The sequence below is a fragment of the Mirounga angustirostris genome, unplaced genomic scaffold (genome assembly GCF_029215605.1).
Source record: "Mirounga angustirostris isolate CCGP_5_RB_7025 unplaced genomic scaffold, mMirAng1.0.hap1 SCAF_10, whole genome shotgun sequence".
Classification (NCBI taxonomy): Eukaryota; Metazoa; Chordata; class Mammalia; order Carnivora; family Phocidae; genus Mirounga; species Mirounga angustirostris.
The window spans coordinates 97,309,000-97,328,946 of NW_026991718.1; the positions used below are offsets into that span (position 1 = coordinate 97,309,000).

At 40.0% G+C, this 19,947-nt stretch overlaps 1 protein-coding gene across 3 annotated transcripts in view; it reads right to left on the reverse strand.

The window, feature by feature from the left end:
- The window catches only part of MACROD2 (mono-ADP ribosylhydrolase 2), a 2,039,999-nt gene that overhangs the window by 43,616 nt on the left and 1,976,436 nt on the right, over window positions 1-19,947 (reverse strand). The window lies entirely within an intron of this gene.

The window sequence follows — 19,947 nt, forward strand, 5'->3', positions numbered from 1 at the left end:
ACTTTAGTTAACCACCTATATCCAGCCCTTCTTCTTCTTCTTTTTTAAAAGATTTTATTTATTTATTTGACAGAGAGAGACACAGTGAGAGAGGGAACACAAGTAGGGGGAGAGGGAGAAGCAGGGTTCCCGCCGAGCAGGGAGCTCAATGCAGGACTTGATCCCAGGACCCTGGGATCACGACCTGAGCCGAAGGCAGACGCTTAACGACTGAGCCACCCACTTGCCCCCGGCCCTTCTTCTTTGCCTTGAATTCCATCTCACCTACTGACCATATGTCCTAATGTCACCTTTACTTCAGAAGTGTCCTAGTTTAGAAAATAAGTTGTCTGGTCACTCTACTGCTGACTACTGATCCCAAATCACTTTGAACTTCTATAATGGAAGGTCTACTTCTTCCTACACCGTGGCACTTCCTCTTACAGGCTATTCTAGACTCTATGTCATCTCCAGCGTATTTCCTTTTGCTTTCCAATGTTTGTAAATTTGTTGGAATCCATTGTCCATCTCCTGATTTCTTCACTGTTGGGGTTTATACGGTTATCCCAACAGGGTGTTTTGGAGGGATGGGAATGAACATGTATATTCATCCTGCAGTCTTGAACCTGTTTGGTTTTAAACCAGACTGAGAGGTGCCTGGGTGGCTCAGTCAGTTAAGCGTCTGCCTTGGGCTCAGGTCATGATCCTAGGGCTCTAGGGTTGAGTTCTGTGTTGGGCTCCCTGCTCAGCGGGGAGTCTGCTTCTCCCTCTATCCCTCCCCCCTGCTCATGATCTCTCTCTCTCTCATGCTCTCTCTCTCAAATAAATAAATAAAATCTTAAAAAAAAAACAAAAAAGAGAACAGACTGAAACTGTGAGATTGAAGCCCCCGGCATCAGTTTAATATTACAATATTTAGGACATTATTTTTTCAAACATATCACCCAGTAAGCATACAATCTACCAGTGGTCTAAGATTACTGACATCTATTATCACCAGAGGTGGGTAGAACATGGAAGCCAGCAAGCTCAGTTTAATGTTCATTGTAAAATTTGTGTTTCTTAGGACAACATGTTTAAGCAAATAATAGCCAAGAATATAGACTTCTGAGCAAAGGAATGATCAGAGATGAGTTTTAATACATTATTATCCACGTGAGAACCATTAATGACATTATTGTTCTCCATTTAATTCAACTTGATAATGCAGGGGGAAACCCATAATGCCAAAATTTAAATTACATTAGAAATGCGGTTGAGCATTAAAAAAAAAAGTCCATATACATATAACCGAATTCAAATGAAAATGTATTAGCTATGATAAGGCAGTGAAGTCTTTACACTCCCTTATCATTTCATATTCTCTGGCTATTATCACACTTTTGACACAATGAGGCATCTGTGACATATTCCAAAAGTGCAAAACCAATAAAGCATGTAGGTGACACAAATTATCTGGCATATTTCACTCCCAAGAGTATTTCCATAAGGTGCCATGCTATTTGTCTCTCACACTCTAAGCATGATTCCTGGTGACCTAAAAATAGGAATATGTTCTCCAGACCTTTCATGATCAAAGGTTACCTGGCTGCTAAGAGCATGTTCCAGAATGAGGTACCATAACAATGATGATATAGAAAGCCAGTCATTCTGTTGTTCTGGTCCCAAAAAGGAGAGGGATCATTGGCATCAAAATACTTGCTGCTCATCAGAATATAGATAGATACATACCTTAGAGGCAGTGAACCAGGCTGGTGTTCTCAAAACCATTCTGTGCTTCATACACAACAGCACCATTTTAGAGAAGACAAGAGAACATGCAGAGGAGAACTTACCTCATCAAAACTAAGAACTGCTTTGGGAAATGTGGGTCAGAGAACAAGGAACACAAGTTCTCCACATTCTACATGGTGCATGAGGAAGGGGAGGAAAAAAGGGGGTACACGTATTGAGGTGCTGCTACAGAAATCTTCTGACCTTTGGTCCTTCACATCCTGCAGGGTGAGCTTGGCCTCAGTGGAGGAATTCTCTGCAAAGCCCTGGTCTTGCTTTCCCTGTCCCTTGCACGTTTCCTTCCCGTGTGGCCTGATGGCTGTCCCAGCCTTCACCAGCCCCCTCCTCCTTTTCTCTCACTAAGCATTTCCCTTAAGAAATAGCAGGGGTTCTTAGGTGGCTCAGTTAGTTAAGTATCTGCCTTCAGCTCAGCTCATGATCCTGGAGTCCCAGGATTGAGACCCCTGTTGGGCTCCTTGCTCAGCAGGGAGTCTGCTTTTCCCTCTGCCCCTCACCCCGCTTGTGCTCTCTCTCTCTCAAATAAATAAAATCTTAAAAAAAAAAAAGAAAGAAAAGAAATATCTTATATTTCCCAAATAAATCCCATCTTAGCATCGGCTCCTAGGAAGACCTAGACTCACACTCCGTACCTTAGAAGAATTTGCACCACTTGGAACCACTAGAATCTGCTGGTATTTCAACCTAAGGTTCAAAGTTTGCATGATTCAGACTTTGTGTCTACTTCAGAGACATCAGACAGAAGCCAGTTTCAGGCAAAGGTTAACTGGCTCATTCTAGGGCAGGTTATTGTTTTGGCCTCATGGATTCTGACCATACACAGCTGGTGCTATCTCAACCTGTCGGTCAACACTGACAGACCTTCCGCAAGCAAGAGTTCCATCGGTGGTATTTGGTCTCATACCCCATTGTTCAGTAGGGACCAGACTGCCAGAATCTGGATGAGGACACATTTCATCAGATTCCTAGTTCACAGTGCTTCCAATGACACCAAACACTTCTGCCCCACCAACAAAGTCCTGACACCAGTGACCCAAACCATCCTGTTTCCCACTTAGGGTAAGATACTCAAAATCTCAAGCTTAATGGGTCTAGTTTGTTTGGGGAAGCTTTTCCTCATGCCTGTGGAATGTCTGAGTTGCACTTATGCCATCTGAAAAGGACTGGCTTCATTTTGAAAAGAGAATGACATTTGAGGAGAAAGGTTTTGGTTTTGATGAGACCGATATAAAATTGTGTGTGGAGATGGTACAGTCCCTGTCTCTGGGTTTCCCGAGTCTGTGTTCCCTCATCAGGCTGCTTTTATTCCAGTTACTGATTTGCCAGAATCCAATTCATGAGGAATCTGGATTCATAGGGCCCAAAATGCAACTGGGGGAAAGTGATTGCCAGGGGCTTCCAGTCTATCCCCCACAGGGGATGGAGGAGATGCTACGTCTCCCAACATCGTTCTCATACCCTAAGTTCTTAAAAACCCCAAGGACCATGACCCAGGAGTAGCACACATGGGAGATAAGGAAATGAACTGCCCATGAGGACTTTCAGAAACCTCCTTGTAGGGGCGCCTGGGTGGCTCAGTCGGTTAAGCGACTGCCTTCGGCTCAGGTCGTGATCCTGGAGTCCCGGGATCGAGTCCCGCATCGGGCTCCCTTCTTAGTGGGGAGTCTGCTTCTCCCTCTGACCCTCCCCCCTCTCATGTGCTTTCTCTCATTCTCTCTCTCTCAAATAAATAAAAATAAAATCTTAAAAAAAAAAAAAAAAAAAAAAAAAAGAAACCTCCTTGCAGCTGAATACATGAACACACTTTAAAGAGAGTAAAGCCCAAAGCAGTTTGATATAATAAGGCTGAACATCATGGTGCTATTTTTTTCCCATTCTCTAGAACTGCTTTTATTGTTACAATATGGTTGGTACAAAATATGAATTCTAGAGGGAAAATAAGATAAAATGGCAAGAAGACAAAGCGGTATTCTTTTATATTCTGTCCCCTGGTCTTTGTGGTTGTGATCACTGGCGTGTGCTGAGATAAGAGGTGGGTGCCTGTGGGATTCTGTAACCAGCACACAATGTCACAAGATGCTGGTCCTGTGGGAGCCCTGCAGAGAAGGGCCTTTGAAGGTCATCTCTCAGCAGTTAGGCTGTGTGGTGCTTCCTGGGTGACCCAAATGCACCAGGATTCACATCACAAGTCCATCTGGTTCTCTCTCTCTCTCTGCATTTTCTAAGGTGAGGTTTTCATAATAAATAATAATCCTAAGAATAATTAAGACACCAATGATGATGTAGCTTATATAAAGCAAGAACCTCAACCCTGGCATTTAAAATCAAGTACAGTAGAGAGAAAAATTGGACCTCTGGCCATCATAGTCTGAGATCGAACCCACCAGGAATGACCTAGAAGGATTAAAGAGAGCTACCACTGTCTCCCACAGTAATTCCTTACAGTTACTGATTTGCCAGAATTCAAATTTCTATTTGTCCTCAATCTACTTCTCCTTGAGAATGTGGCTCCTTTGGGGATTTTGAGTTTCTTGATAGGATGGGCCTGGAGGAAATGAAACAGAGCAAGGTGGGGAGTGTTGTTTCTGTCTCCTGCTTTGTAATACGCTTTGATCCAGTAGCAATAGTCGAAAGAAGTTCCAGACAATATAAAACCCCATCATAAGAAACATGAGTGAGGGAATGGCATTAATGATATATCCTACAACTTTAAATGGTTGGCCATTTTTATACAAATGTCAACCGTGATGGTGACAGTCAGGTTATGTATGCTGTGGCATTTATGCTTTGTGCCGAAGTGCCTAAAAATAATGTTGGTGGGAATGCACAGATCCACCTCCATAAATGTTTTATTCCTTAAGTCTGCAGGCCCATTCTGGCCAGGGTCGGGAACTGTTTGCATTGGCCCTGTCATTTCTGCACGGGGACAGAACCAGCTGTGACAGATGTACTCTCATGACACAGCTCATCTGCCAGAAGCCAAGGGCTTCAGGGTGTTTTTCTTGACCAGCTGCATCCCTTTAATGAGGTCTCTTACTATGGTCTCTTACTATCAAAGACATTGGCAGCTAAGGGGAAGTTACTGGACTGCTAGCCCTGGCACATTCAGAGGATGAAAGTGGCTAGATGTCTCTCAGGGCGCCCTTGTGGTCCCACATCATGCTTGTAGAAACAGAGGCAGTAGACTGGCCCAGTAATTATAGGGCAGAGGTAATATTTGATCCAGTGTTCCTATAGTTCTTAGGTTTCTCTCTGTTCATCATGGGAATGTGAGGATTTTCTTTAGTGTGGAGTAGGGGCTTCTGTTTAGAACAGTAACAATAATTAGTATCGATGAAGAGCTTACTATGTGCCTGGCACTGTTGCTAGAACTTTACACATATTAAGTCATATGATCCTTATAAAAATCCTCTACCATTATCCCCGTTTACAGACAGGGAAACCAAGGCCAGGGAAATCGCTGGTTCGGGGATCATTAGAGAAGAGCCTGCCTGCAAGCTTGGCTAGTCTGCAAGCTTCTCCACCACACTGGCTGCTGGTATCCCCTCAGATCCTTTATCATCTTACACAGGGAGATGTGCAGACACAGACTTGCCAGGACTTGAAGCAATTCCTTTTAGCCTTTAATTTGACAAATGAAGGTCTGGATCATTGTATGCAATTCTGTATCCATGTTCTGAGAGAAAAGTTGGCAAATTTAACTTGCTTTTAGAGGTATGCAGCCAACATGAGGAAGGGTTTGAAAACCTTGTGATATGGGGAAGCCTGGGTGGCTCAGTCAGTTAAGTATCTGCCTTTGGATCAGGTCATGATCCCAGGGTCCTGGGATCGAGCCCCGCATTGGGCTCCTTGCTCAGCAGGGAGCCTGCTTCTCCCTCTGCCTGCCGCTCCCCCTGCTTGTGCTCTCTCTCTGACAAATAAATAAAATCTTAAAAAAAAAAAAAAAGAGAAAAACTTGTGATATGAGGGGTGTTTGGACTAAGTAAGGAATTAATTAATGGACTAACGAGAAGACACCAAAGGTGGCTCTGCAAACGACCTTCAGATACTCGATGGGCTCTTGCTGTATGTGCCAGGCTCATTTCAGTTCCCTATGCAAGGAAGAACTGGCATGAATAAGCATGAGCTGTAGTGAAGTCAAGTTCATTTTTCAACACTCAGAATCACCTGTGAATGAAGGAACTGCTATGCAAGGTAGTGAGTTCCCCATCATGTATGTTCTGTAGCAGAGGCCACAGCATCTGCTTGGAAGGAATAATGCTTTTGTGCATCACAGTGGGAAGCTAGACTGGGTGACCTTTAGGATTCATTCCAAACTCAAGATTTACAGTAGGGTGATTTTACCATTTCAGAAAGGAGCTAAGTTGAAATGCTGTAGACACCTCCTAGAGTATCCTAGTCTGTGAAGAACAAGCCCTTAGAACAGCTCATAAGAGGAAGGGTAGGGTAGACAAAAATACTGGGCCACAATTTGGACAACAGATGTCAGGTCTGCTTCCACCAGCTACATGTATGACCCTGTTTCTATAACTTCAAAACGGAGGCAAATGGATGTCATCATTTTGGGAATTTCGGAAATAGTGATAACTGGCCCCAAAAGTTTTCTGGTTAAGCATCAGTTATTTGGAAAATGGAATGAACCAGAGATATCCTGCCCACGGCACGTTGGCTAATGGCAAAACGGCTGTAGAAGGAGCTCTGTAGATCATTTCTGCACATTTTCTGGACATCAAGTTTGCTACGAGTCCTTGTGCCTCTCTCTTGTTATTAAGTGAAGGTCTTGTGCAATTTCTTTGCCTTTTCTTTTTGTCTTACTCATTCTGCACCGATACAACTAGTTTCGTGATCCAGAATTGTCCCCCTGCCAGAGATAGTCTAGTTTCTTTGGGCCTGCTGTATTGTAAGCAATGATAGTGCAGTTTTACTGAAATTAATTTTTCATTTTTCTGTGCAAAACTAACATTTATGAAAAGCATCTACAAAAGACCAAGATTTCATTTGTCCTACCTACAGAAAACTTCCACCCTGCTTATATCTTTTTGTAAGTCAATTTGTACCTCCAACATTACTTTGTATTTGGGACATAACAAGGTTAATTTTTAAGTGTTTGGGGACTGCTTTGCAAGCCTATGCCTTGGCTGGAACACTGCTCAGAGCACACTTCTTTAAAAGGAATTTTCCCCTAAATTGTGCCTCTAATGTCCTCTATAAAGTGTCACATATATATAACCATTTTCATCATAGGCACCTATCCATACCTGTGCATCACTATTCAGAAAGAAACTGAGTAGCTCACTTGAGACCAAAAAGAAAAAAAAAAAGTCATTTTAATCAAGTGTTGGCATTGATTCCCTTTATCTGAAAAAGCTGGTAGTGGATTTACAAAGAATCATTCCCCTTTTACCCAAATCTTAGTAATGAGAAACTGACATGAGAACACACTTAATCGTCCTACTACCCAACACCTGAGGCTTGGAGCCTTCCACTTGCTTGGGGAAAATATACATCACACAATTCAAGGGTGAGCCCACGCCCCTCTCCTAACATCCCACGAAAAATCTATGCTTCACATACTTAAGCGCTGCTTCACTCCATCTCAATAAAAAGTTTAATTTGGTCTGAAATTTGGTCTCCTAAGTGTGGGGCTGCAGGATCAACTCTGTAGTACATACATGTGGCTATTCAGAAAGAAAGGGGATTCTCCACCACTCAGAGGCAGGGCGCAAATCTGTATTGTGGTTAATTAATTTAGCCTTCATATCAAACGCTTGGAACGACAAAGAAGGCTTACCAGCTCCTTTCCAACAACCAGAGGATAAAAAAAAAAAAATGAATGAAAAGGCTAAGAGATTTAGCAAATAAACTGTTTGCCATTTGGGAGTAACTCAGGGCTACCCAAAAAACACTCCTTGATTGAAATCAATTAAAGAGAACCAAACACTGACCTTGCTGAAGAGAGCTTAAATGTCCCACCTACCCAATAATGGTCCAAAAGAAAGCTCCAAAGCCCTGGAGGCCTCATGAATATTCTGAGACTTTAAAATGCCAAAAGGGGGGAAGGGGAGGAAGAGAGAGATCTATGCTTCTAAATAATAGCAGCTCTCCTGTGGTTTGGTGTGGCCTTCCAGGATCCTCTTTTCAAGCTCTTTATTGAAATTGCTCAGGGTTTTTTTTTTTTTTTTACTGATCTCCCCTGAGGGCTCAAAAGCCTTAAGCTAATTACATTTGGCTGAGATATGCTTGATGAGATGGGAAAAATATAAAGCTTTTGAAAGGGTGAAAAATCTCTAACCATCTGCTGGTGGTGTTACTAAAAGAACAATGGGGGAGAAGAAAGAGGGCAGCTAGCCAGAGTGGAAAGGTACAGGATTTCTTTAATTACTGGGTCAAAGAGACTATTACTGCTTGGAATGTCGGGAAAGGCAGGCCCAGCAAGCTTAGAGGACTAAGCAACAACAGTGCTTAGTGAGTAAGCAAAGCCAAACATCGACACCAAACCTGGGACACGTTTTTATTTCATTTCATTTTATTTTTTTAAGATTTTATTTATTTATTTGAGAGAGAGCACATGAGAGTGGGGAGGGTCAGAGGGAGAAGCAGACTCCCCGCCGAGCAGGGAGCCCTATTTGGGGCTCGATCCAGGAACTCCAGGATCATGACCCGAGCCGAAGGCAGTCACTTGACCAACTGAGCCACCCAGGCGTTTTTAAGTGAGCAAAAGGAATCAGGTCAGCTTGCTTTCAAGAAGCCTTGAAATCATAGGTAGTTTATGGGAAAGAGAGAAAGCTAGGCTCCTAAGTTGGAATTAGGTTTCAGAGCAACCTCTGTACATCTTTTCGGGTTATCTGTGGTCCTCGAAGGCAGCTTCAGATGGCGCCCTGACGAGGCGCATTCTTTCTGATGGCCTGGGCTAGACAGTTGCTTCTGTTACACTTAGCAATCCAGATGAACAGCCTGCGTTTGGCTTTCAAATCAATGCCCCAGGTGTTGATTCAATATGGCAAACAGCTTATGTGCATCACTCTAGAAGCCCTGTTCAGTTTCTCCTTGTCTTTTCTTCTTCTTCTTTTTTTTAAATAACGAATCCCCTCAATTTCAGCTGAGAAAATGTTAACTTTGGGAAGACAAACGTACTTAAATCAGATAGGGGATGGCTCAGTCAGAGTTCATTTTTACTTTGTGTAAGGTAACTCCTGTAAGGTGGGCAGCAGTTAGGCCCCAAATCCTGTTTTTGTTCCTTTTTTCAACATTTGCAGAGGGAATGCCACTTTTTCTCATGTTACTCTGTCTTGCCTCTGTGTCGAAGGATGGGTAAGACCACTAAGACGACAGGAAAACGTTTGTTTCCTGAGTTCTTTCCTTCTCATCAAAACCAGGAAACATGTTTCTCGGGTACACAACTCAAAGGCCTACTGAGGATTCTCCTGGAGTAGCCCAGGTCTGTTTTCCAATGGACAGACCAGTCTTCTTCTGCATCTTCTTAACCTCGGCACCCAGCCTCTGTGTTCCCTCCTCCACGTTGCCTCCTAGACTGGCCCCTGTGGGAGGGACACACTGCACCCTGCCCATAGGAAGGCACACGTGGGGAGAGAGGCTTAGAGGGAGGAGCAGCTGCTGATCTCAGACACCCTGGGGTTCAATTTGGGAAGAGGTACCCTAATGCCCGGTGTCCCTGGTTGTCCACGACAAGGCTAACAGACCATCCCCTCCCATGGTGCCTGATGGGGGTCAGCTGGTATGGATAATAAACAAGGGCTTTGCCAGTGGTTCTCCAAGGGTATTGCCTGGCCCAGGAGCATCAGCATCACCTGGGCACTTAAACATGCACACTCTCACCTGCCCACTGGCCCCAAACCTACTGAATCAGGGACTCGAGATATAGAGCCCAGCATGCCATCTTTTAACTAAGGCATCCAGGTGATTTGGATCTACTGAGAAGGAGTATGCTCTCTATCATCTGTCTATCTATGTATCTATCATTTTTGCCATGTTTAGCCACTCCAGCCTCCAATGAAATTAAGGCAGAAGGAAAGGCCTAAGGGATTTTCAAAAAGAGTGGTCTAAATATGTATGCCAACTATTAGATTAGTGTTGCCATTCAAAGTATGGTCCACAGACTGGCAGCATCACCATCTCTTAGGAGCTTGATAGTGCAGAATCCCAAGCCCACCAAGTTCTACCTTATCAGAATCTCTGGGGACAGGGTCCAGAAATCACAAACCCTCTAATGTCTAAATGCACCTAAATTTGAGAACCTCTGTGCTAGAATAATAGACCAACCATGTTTGCGGTCTGTTTGGCCTTCAACTATTAGAAAACTGTTAGGGTCAAAAAGTTCTCTTTTCCCATTTTGTGCTATTAATCAGAGACAGCCAGATGGGAAAGTCTGTTGGGCACGAATTTTATATTTCCTCCATTTCCAAAAGTAGTGGTTGGATATTTACTTTGTTATTTTCCCCAGACTGGAAAATAGAAACCAGCTCTTTCTCATCCTTCCATCCTTCTTCCTTCTCTCCTGCCTTTCTTTCTCTTTCTTTCCCTTCTCCCATTCGTCATTTCCCTAATGCCTTAGAATCCTTTTCTTCTAATCTCCTAGAGATGCATAACTATTCCATTTCCACTTACTGTGGCCATGGTAATTAGATTTACCTGAATTAAATCTCAGTTGTGCAACCAACAGAGACTGACATTAAAAAGGGATGGGTCATGATAATAAAAATGCTGCCTAATTTAGCAGAGATTATAGAAGCAGGAAAAACTTCATGGTAATTCCCAACTGGAACATGGAAAGATATTGGAGCCTCTCCTTTCTCTGGGGACCTATTAAGACAAGCCTGAATTTTCAACATGGTTTGAAGAGCCCATGTTGAGAGGTAATGTATTCCTTTCCTATTGCTGTTGTAACAAATTACCATGGCTTAGTTTCTTAACATAACACAAATTTATTTTCTTGGAGTTCCAAAGGCCAGAAGTCTGAAATAGGTCTTACGGGGCTAAAACTAAGGTGTCGGCAGTTACCTTTCTTCTGGAGGCTCTGGGGAAGAATCCATCTCCTTATATAGTTTAGATTTTAGAGGCTGCTTGCATTCCTTGACCCATGGCCTCCTTCATCCATCTTCAAAACTACCAACAGAGTTCCGAGGCATGTGCTCTCTCCCCTCTATTTGTTTCTGGCTCTGTCTCTCTCCCTCTGGCTCTGTCTCTGTCTCTATCTCTCTCTGTCTCTCTCAAACACCCACACACACACTGTATCTATATTTACCTTCTTTATTACTTATCATATTTAATTATATATAATTATTAGATTTTTATGTAAGTTTTATTTTCTGATGGCATAGGACTGTCTATAATATTTTGCTAATGGGAAAAACAAGAGTAATGTAGCACACTATGAAATGACTATATTAATTTTGAAAAGTATTCCCTCACATTGAAATTATATGCCCAAATCTTAACATATTATGAGCCACACTTCTCTTGATACCGAATATTATTATCTTATCAACTATGCTCCAAAGCATATGAAAATGAAGGACAGGTGAAGTAAATATCTTGGGTATATTTGAAGAATAAACTGAACATGATGAATGGAAAAAGAACATTCTCCTTTGGAATATGCCTTTAAAAATAAATATCTACTTTTTTTCCCTTCATTCCTATTTCTCTGTAGCTTTTTTCTATTGGTTTCAATTAAATCCGAGACTAATAAACTATGACATCTCTGAAACATGAACAGACATGCTTCCATGTTGAAAATGTAAGCTCTAACAATGAGATGATATTTACTGGTTAGAAAAATGACTGATTCATCACGACATTTCCTTTGAAGATTCACTATGAAATAAAACAATCGCATACAATCAACCCAAACCCCACTATTGTTAAAATGCTTACCCCCTTTCCCTTTTCTTTTTTTTTAATCATTGCAGCAGATGTCATAAAATAAATGTAGTGAAACATTCAAGCAGCAAGCTCCCTAATTGTTTCCATCCTGATTATAAAAACACATTGAAAGGTAAATCCTCACAGTGAAATAAATGAAAAAAATAATTAACATTCAAAGTACTCCTTATACCACCTGCTCTTTACATACTGTGCTGAAATGAAGGCACCTGATGTATAACGAATAATAAAAAGAAACTGAGTTTCCTTCTAAAACAGAAAAGTAGCACTTAAATTTGAAATCAAATCAGAATGGATATACCTTTCGTATAATCATACGTATTATTTTGTGGTTATTTGTTATTTTTTTTAAAAAATATTGTATGCCAATAGATGTTGAGCTTCTGTGTCTTTGAAAGCAGATTCTCCAACCATTATCTGAGTTTAAGCTTATATGTTAAAATCTGGGTTGGCAATATTTTGGTCTTTACAACAAAATGTGTAAATGAACATATTTACACATTCATATTATTACGAGCCCTAACTATGCACCCCACTCACTTTACACATTAGACCTGCATTTTTGTTAGTTTTGTCACCTAATGGTCTTTATGTAAAAATGGTTATGATCAGGATGTTTAGTCCATGGTCCTAACGCAGGTCTCACTTGTAGTATTCTCAGAGAAAGCAAAGATCAGTTCACTGGTAGGTGGAATCTCCTTTTATTTTTTTTATGTTTGAAAATGTATTATTTCTTAAAGACTGTATTTATTTTGAGGCGGGGAGGAGCAGAGGGAGAGGGACAAGCAGATGCCACACTGAGTACAGTGCCCTACGGGGTGCTTGATTCCCTGGCCCTAAGATCAAGACCTGAGCTGAAATCAAGAGTCAGAGCTTCAACTGACTGAGCCACCCAGGCACCCTGAAATCTCCTTTTAAATAGTGGCAAAAAAATGTGTTTATAGGAAACTTAAATTTTTATTCTAAGGGAAAAAGAGCCAAGGCTTCAGAGTATTCCTTCTCATCCAAAGTGTGAAATGTTTTGGGTCCAAGTCACACTTTTTTGGGTCGCCTCTAATGGAGGCTAACATCAACATCAGAGGGAACCATTTTCTCCCAATCCCCCAGTCTGGGAGGGGTGTGGACAAAGCAAACGCTGTGCCTACATCTGGGCAAGGCATTGTGGGAATACACCTGTGTTGGCAAGGCTAATGAAACATACATACACATATGTCTGTGTGTATTGATAAACACTGCATTAACTTAGGAGTTTCTGCATGATCACAAGTGGTTTCACATTCAAGATAATTTGGGCTATATTCACATAGATGCTATAGACTGGGGGTCTGCAAATTTTTAATTTCTGTAAAGGGCCAGATAGTAAATGCGTGGGCTTTGCATGTTTTAATACAATTTTATTTGTGGACACTGAAATTTGAATTTAATAGAATTTCCATGTCTCACAAATTATTTTTTTTTCCCCAACAATTTAAAAGTGTGAAAACCATTTTTTAGCTCACAAGCCATACAAAAAGAGTCAGCAGGCCAGATTTGGCCGATGGGTTGTAGCTTGCTAGAGGCCCCAGATCACTCCTCAAAGATGGTTTCATTTCACCATTCCAAGAGGCATGAGGACACCTACATCTCTCACTAAAGAGGAAACTAAGGCTCTAGGAGGCTTAAGCAGCTTACTTGTGTTTCAAGCTAGTCAGTGTTATATGTTATATAACATATATATATATATGTATGTCAATATTAGGTGTTTAATAAGTATTTGTTGAATGATGGAACAATTTATCACTCTCAGTTACATGATACGCAGTAGGAAACGGTGTACTAATGTGCTGGTAAGGATCCTACTGCTAGGCAGATTTATGAGTTAGTAGGAAAAACTAACTTTACTTAATTATATCACCAGTAATTAAGTTTTCCTTACCTAGGCTCAGTATTGTTTGCATGGGGAAATAAATGTATTTCATAATACTAAGGAGCATTGTTTCCATATCTTAACATCTCTGAAATAGAGAATTGTAAAATTTTTTTGGCCAGGACATTGTGATGAAATTGACTGATCCTATGCAGGCACTAACATCAAAAACAAAAGTACCAAAATTTGCAGAATGGGTTTCAATGGCTTAGATGAAAATCCTTGGAAATAGTAGTGAAATAGGGAAGGAGTTGAGGAGGTAGTAAACGGAAGTGTTTAGCAACTCTCTAAGTAGAAGCAAAAAGTGAGGTAGCTCTACCTTAATAATAATAGCACAGTGCCTTTTAATTTCTTTATGGATTCTCTTAAAGTCACAGAGGAAGGACAGTATGTGTGAAACAACACAGCTATTGTTGTGTATAACTCTGAATGAAAGCGATTCAGAAGTAGACCCTGAATATGACAAAGTTTTAGTAATATCTTAACTAATTTATTTAATACCTTTCTATGTTTATGTATTCTCCAGTTATTTATGATAAAATCCTATGTCTAGTTATTTTAATAGTTATAAAATAATAGAAATTATTTCAATAGTTATAAAATAAAACATCTAAATGATAAGAAAATGCGTCTTACTTTAATTGGCAAGATTTTTTTAAAAATCCTTAATGATTTGTAAAATAACAGTGCATCTTACAGGTGCGACATCTTAGAGGTAAACACACATCCATAGTATATGTCCATTTATAGTATATGTAGAATAGCAGCCTTTGGCACAAAATGATAGCAAGTAAGTGACAATCTCAGAGATGTAATTAGAGGTTGCTGGCCCACCCCAATACTGCCTTGGTTTTTTATCACTGTCTGTGAAACCTATCAGATAACCAACATTGATGAATTCAGTGAAATGGGAAAAAGGGTAAAAATGACAGTTTTATCTTCAGTGTGGTGCCAAGAAAAATTGTCTAAGACTTGACAGTGGGCAAAAGAGATCCGTGGGTGTCCCTTCTGTGGAAGGCCAGGTGTTGTCCAGCACACTCTTGGGAACTATCTGATTCTATAGGGTGTTACTCCATTGACGAACTTTCTATCAACTAGACTATTTTATACATCTGTAGAGATAGAACTTGTAGAAAACTTGTAGTAATGAAAATGTGACTCGTTGGCAGCCATGCAAATACATTCGGTTTGGTGGAGAAGAAGGAATATATTTTATTGCCCTCTATGACATTAACTCATCTTTCAAATTTCAGGACCCCCGAACGTCATGTATGCATGTGTCTATGTGAGGCTATATTCGGTATTCCTGATTGTATGTGCATTATGGAGATGTATACATCTAAAATCTCTTTTGAATCAGTTTTATATCTTACTGGTTCCCTCATTAATGATTTAAAGAAAATCTTTTACATTGATTCATTTTCTATTTGTATGAGAGTCATGATATCTTCGTTCTGAAAATTACAATTTAACATTATTTACTATCTTGGAGAAAAAGGCAAATATAATGAGCATGTCACCCAACGTTAACAATTTACTCACTGTCTTTAGAGGAGATTAATTGTCTGGAATGTTTAAGGATATATGCAAAATAATATATGCTTAGATGCAGGTAAAAATCTTTTCATTAGATGTGATAAGAATTAAGGTATACCATGCACAGAGAGTTGTAGGACTCTAATGGAGCAGAGAGGAATAAAAAGTTCCACACCTGGAGACAGAATTCTACTTAAGGGAGAGGTCTGTGTCATCTTTGCAAATTACTTTGATAAGCCACATTGCCATATGCCTCAGGGCAAGACCAGACAACCTAGGCAGGTACAAAGTCAAATTGTAAATGAAACTGGGGAGTTAGGGAGGGGAGGAAATAAAAAAAGACAAAGTGAATTCAGAAACAAAGCTGGATGCTGGGGCTTTATTAGAAGAGACAGTCTCTGAAAATTCCCCAGATAGGGATGGGCTAATAACGACGTTTCGATCCTAATGTTCACTGAAGCCTACCCATATCCTTAAGTTTCTAGGACTTCCCCCCACCCTTATATGTAAAATGGAGGTTCAGAGTAAATTTTTCAAAATGTTACAAGATAAGCTGATCCCAGCAAACAAGAGGATTTGGCCAAAAGGCCAAAGTTGGGCCAATAGTATTATAATAATATTATTATTCAAGAGGCATGATATATATTTTCTTAGTGAGTTGACGCTGAATCTAAACTTACACACATGCATACAGAAATACAGGACAGAAGCCAATATTATTGCAGCCGTGAATATACTATTCATTCTTCTTTGTTTTTTAACTTTAAAATGATAGGTCAGGTACATTTTTATTTGAAGAAGAAACATGAAGAAGATTAGCATTCCAAAAATGAATTTAAAAAGTCATGTCAATGTAAATATAAAAATTGTAATTTTACTTGTTATACAGTGTAATTTGAGTGAACTGGTTCTATATGTATATATTGCCTACATACGGATATGCAGAAAACCTAAGTAATTCAGCTTAAAAGGTTGTAATTTTTATGTTCAATCTATTTAACCAATACAGGGAATTTCATTAAACACTTAAAAATATTCATAAAACCTTAGAAGGGACCAGCATTATGAATTTCTCTTATATTCTAAAACCAAATCTGGGTTGACAAATTCCAGCTACACCACACGATTAGGACGGAAGACCAATAACAGAAGAAACTATCTGAACATGAAACTGCACCCCCCTCAACTAAACTGTGGTGCTGTTAACGTGAAAAACACAGCATTATGAATGTCGATTTCATTTGAAAAGATGAGATAAAAAGACTTTCTGAAAACAGAAAGTTCCAGGAAGTTAATTGCGCTAGGGGTAAGTTCATATAATATTGTGTATGAATCAAAAAAATATGTCCGCACTAGGAGTCTCTGGAACAAAGAGCACAGTCTGGAGGAGGAAAGCCTGCCTGCCACGGAGGTTGTGTGTTGCTGCATGGCTGGTGTTGAGGCTGCTTTTCAAGTAGAGAGGAGAGGGCTCTGTCAGTGATGTAAGAATCCCAGCAATAGTGGAAAACACCAAGGGCTGGGTAGTGGTGCTTTGTAGACAAAATGAATCCCTATTGGATTTGACGGGTAGGAGCCGAAGAGAAAGTGGTTCACTAACTATGTGTTCACCGAAAGATCCAACAGTGGCCAGAGGAGCCTCGAGAAAGGATGCTTCCCATGTGGATAAGAAAGATGGTGATGGAAAGCCAGGCTGGTTCTGAGTAGAATTTGGGTGTAAACCTACTTGGAGCTGAAAAACATTGTCTCCCCATTGAAAGACTCTTGAGGGAATAATCAGCCATCCAATTACTGGTTGAATTCTGAAACAAAATATGGTTGATTTGGCTGATCTTTTTGTCTGGTCTAGGGCACCTCTGCATTTTTATCAATAGAATGCAGTAAGTAACACTGAGTAAAGCCTGTAGTTTCGGCTTTCTCCACATATTGATGATCACTGGCTCCCGCGTCTCCTCCCCATGTTTTATCAAGGATGTGGTTCTTTGGCCTTCTAAGAAAATTTGTGAAATTGCATTATTTGTGCAATGTGAGTTCATGCCTCTCATTGTACAACCCCGGAAACTGGGATTCCTAGAAGGTAAAGAATTGCTAGGAACCACACAGCCAGAGTCAGAAGCCATGGACACTTTGTTCCATGGCCCTGCTCGTCAGAGGCCAAAACACTAGCCTTGCAACATGATAATTTATACTTGTTGTGGCCTTTTAGTTCACTTTCTACTTGTATGCCTGTCTACATCCATCTTTTCCCAAGAAACTCTTAGACCATAATATAGACCTTAGGTTTCCAGTAACATTTTGGTCAACCTGAGATAAAGAATTACTATTTCATATTATACTTATCCATTGATACAAGAAAAATAATTGGGATGTATGCCTTCTATGTAACACTTGAAGAAATACAAGAAAAATAATTGGGATACATGCCTTCTATGTAACACTTGAAGAAAAAATTCAATATATTCCTAATAAGTCATATGTGATATAATAATGACATGATTTTAATATAGTTCAGATTTTATTTCAACTATTTCTAAACTCAACTAGAAATAAAAATCTTCAGAAAAATGGTTTAATACTGGCTTTCTCTTTTATGCTAAAATAGGAGATCATATTTCGAGGAGATCTCCTATAACATTACTTTCCTATTAGGTTATCAGCCTAAATGGCGCTATTTTACTGGATTTCATATGTACCACAGATCCTGCTGGGAAAGCATAAAACTGGACTCATTTAGGAAGAGGCAATGTGGCTCTATGAGAAAAGCTGCCATATGTGAAACCTCACTTTATGCCTGTTGAAATTTTTGTATTTCAGATCTCCCAGGGATATGTCCATTGTGCTATTGTATAATTTTATCAGCATGAACTTCTGCTGAATATTTTCTCTTCTTTTCAAAACCCATATTTTGGTAGAGCTAACTTCAAAACTTAATGTTGCAACATCTGTGCCCATACACCTGGGAGCCATAGAAGATGTATCCTGAAGATTATCTACATTTTCTAATCTTATAGAATGCTACAAAATAGGAGAAAAAGGTTATGCAATTTTTTCCTGGTCTGAAATTTTTTGAAAGCAACCACTTTCTGTCTCCTTGGATTCTCAAAATAAAAGAGAACCAATATTTTTAAAGCTATAAAGAATATCCCTACAAATGTAATAGAATATTCATTTGTTTTTGTTTGCAGATAAGAATAATTTTTCAGATGTTTGTGCAACTTTCCATTAAAAGACATTGAATATACACAAAATCCAGAGCTATATTCTCAAAATACTTTCAAACAAGATTCTAATAGCTCCATGAGCCTAAAGAAAGCAAAAAAAAAAAAAGTCCTTATTTGATTTATTTAGTACTTTTATTCCATGGATCTGCCAATAGATCAATGGTATCTTCTTTTAAAAATAGAAATTATGGTTGGATCAGCACTTCCCAAATAGAAGATTGACATCTTGACAAAGAAAAAGGAGTTTCTGAAGAGAGAGAATTGCCTCCCACTTCACCTTTCATTAATTGTTCTGTCTTTATAGAAAAGAACATACATATCAAAACCACCTGTAGGATTCGGTGTTGAAAAGGAAATGTGCAGAACAATTTTTTTTGTTGTTGAAGGAAAAAGTGGAAAATATGAAGTTTTGATGGATTCAAAATAGTTAGAAAGGACCACAAATGGACTTGAGCAACTCCACATGTGGATTCTCTCGACTTGGTTGTCAATTTATTGAAGTGTGAGGAATACTAAACACTGAGTGCTTTCTATGTGGCAGGTACTGTGATTTCTGTACATGTGTCAACTCATTAAAATTTCTCCACAACTGCACGTGACAGGTCATTTTGTCATCACCATCTTACAGAGGAGGACACTGAGGCATTGAAAGTTGAAAGAACTTTCCCACAGCCACTCAGCATGTCAATGTGGGGAAGAGCTACTCCACAGTGTCCTGACTCTACATCACCCCACTCTCCTCCTGCGACTTCCCTTATGCGTCACAGGCTAGCTATTCACTCTTACTTTGAAGCAAAGAATAAGATGATAAGGGGATGCTTAAGTTATTTCAAATTTAAACAGGAATATGCAAGGCAGGGACAAGTTAAGTATCTGCCAGAAAGAAGGGGAGGGAAAATTTTGTTAATTCAAAGCCACACGCATTATTACTCTCCTGCAGTGAAAAGTCACATTTGAAAAAAGAAATCCAACTTCAAAGTTGCTACGAGCAAATAGCCGACTTTGACTTCACTGCTTTCTCACGAGCCATTCTGCCATGTGCTATAGAGGATTTGCATCCCTGCAAGGGAGAGGGATGTGGGTATTTAATTCCTCAGTAATTAGAGGAGGGCTAGATGCTGGAGAACTACTGGAAGAAGGGACACCAAGTCAGTGAGTGCGGAATGCCAGCTTTTCCCTTGTAGGTCAAGTCAAAAAGAAAATGTACCCGTTGTTTGATGTTCCTCATTTGCATGTCTTGAGGCACAATATACAAAGTAAATAATTTCTGCTATAGAGAAAGTAGACAGGCAGGCAAGACATTGTGTGTTTTCTGTGTTAGAAGTACAACTGAAGAAGCAATGCCATGTATCTGTGTCTGAAGTCAGGGTCCTATCAATTCTCTGTTACATCATCAGACATAAAATACTCCAGATATGCCATTTACTTTACTTGCCGGGAACATGGTATCATGAGCCTGAACTAGGATTTGCAGGGAAATGGAGAAAAGGCTATTAGAAACAGAGAGATGGAAGAATATTGTGTTCTAAATGCAATGGAAATCTTAAAAAAGATGTTGAAATCACTAACATGGCTTAGTAATTAAACTGTGTCAATGCCCCGGCCAAGAAGAAT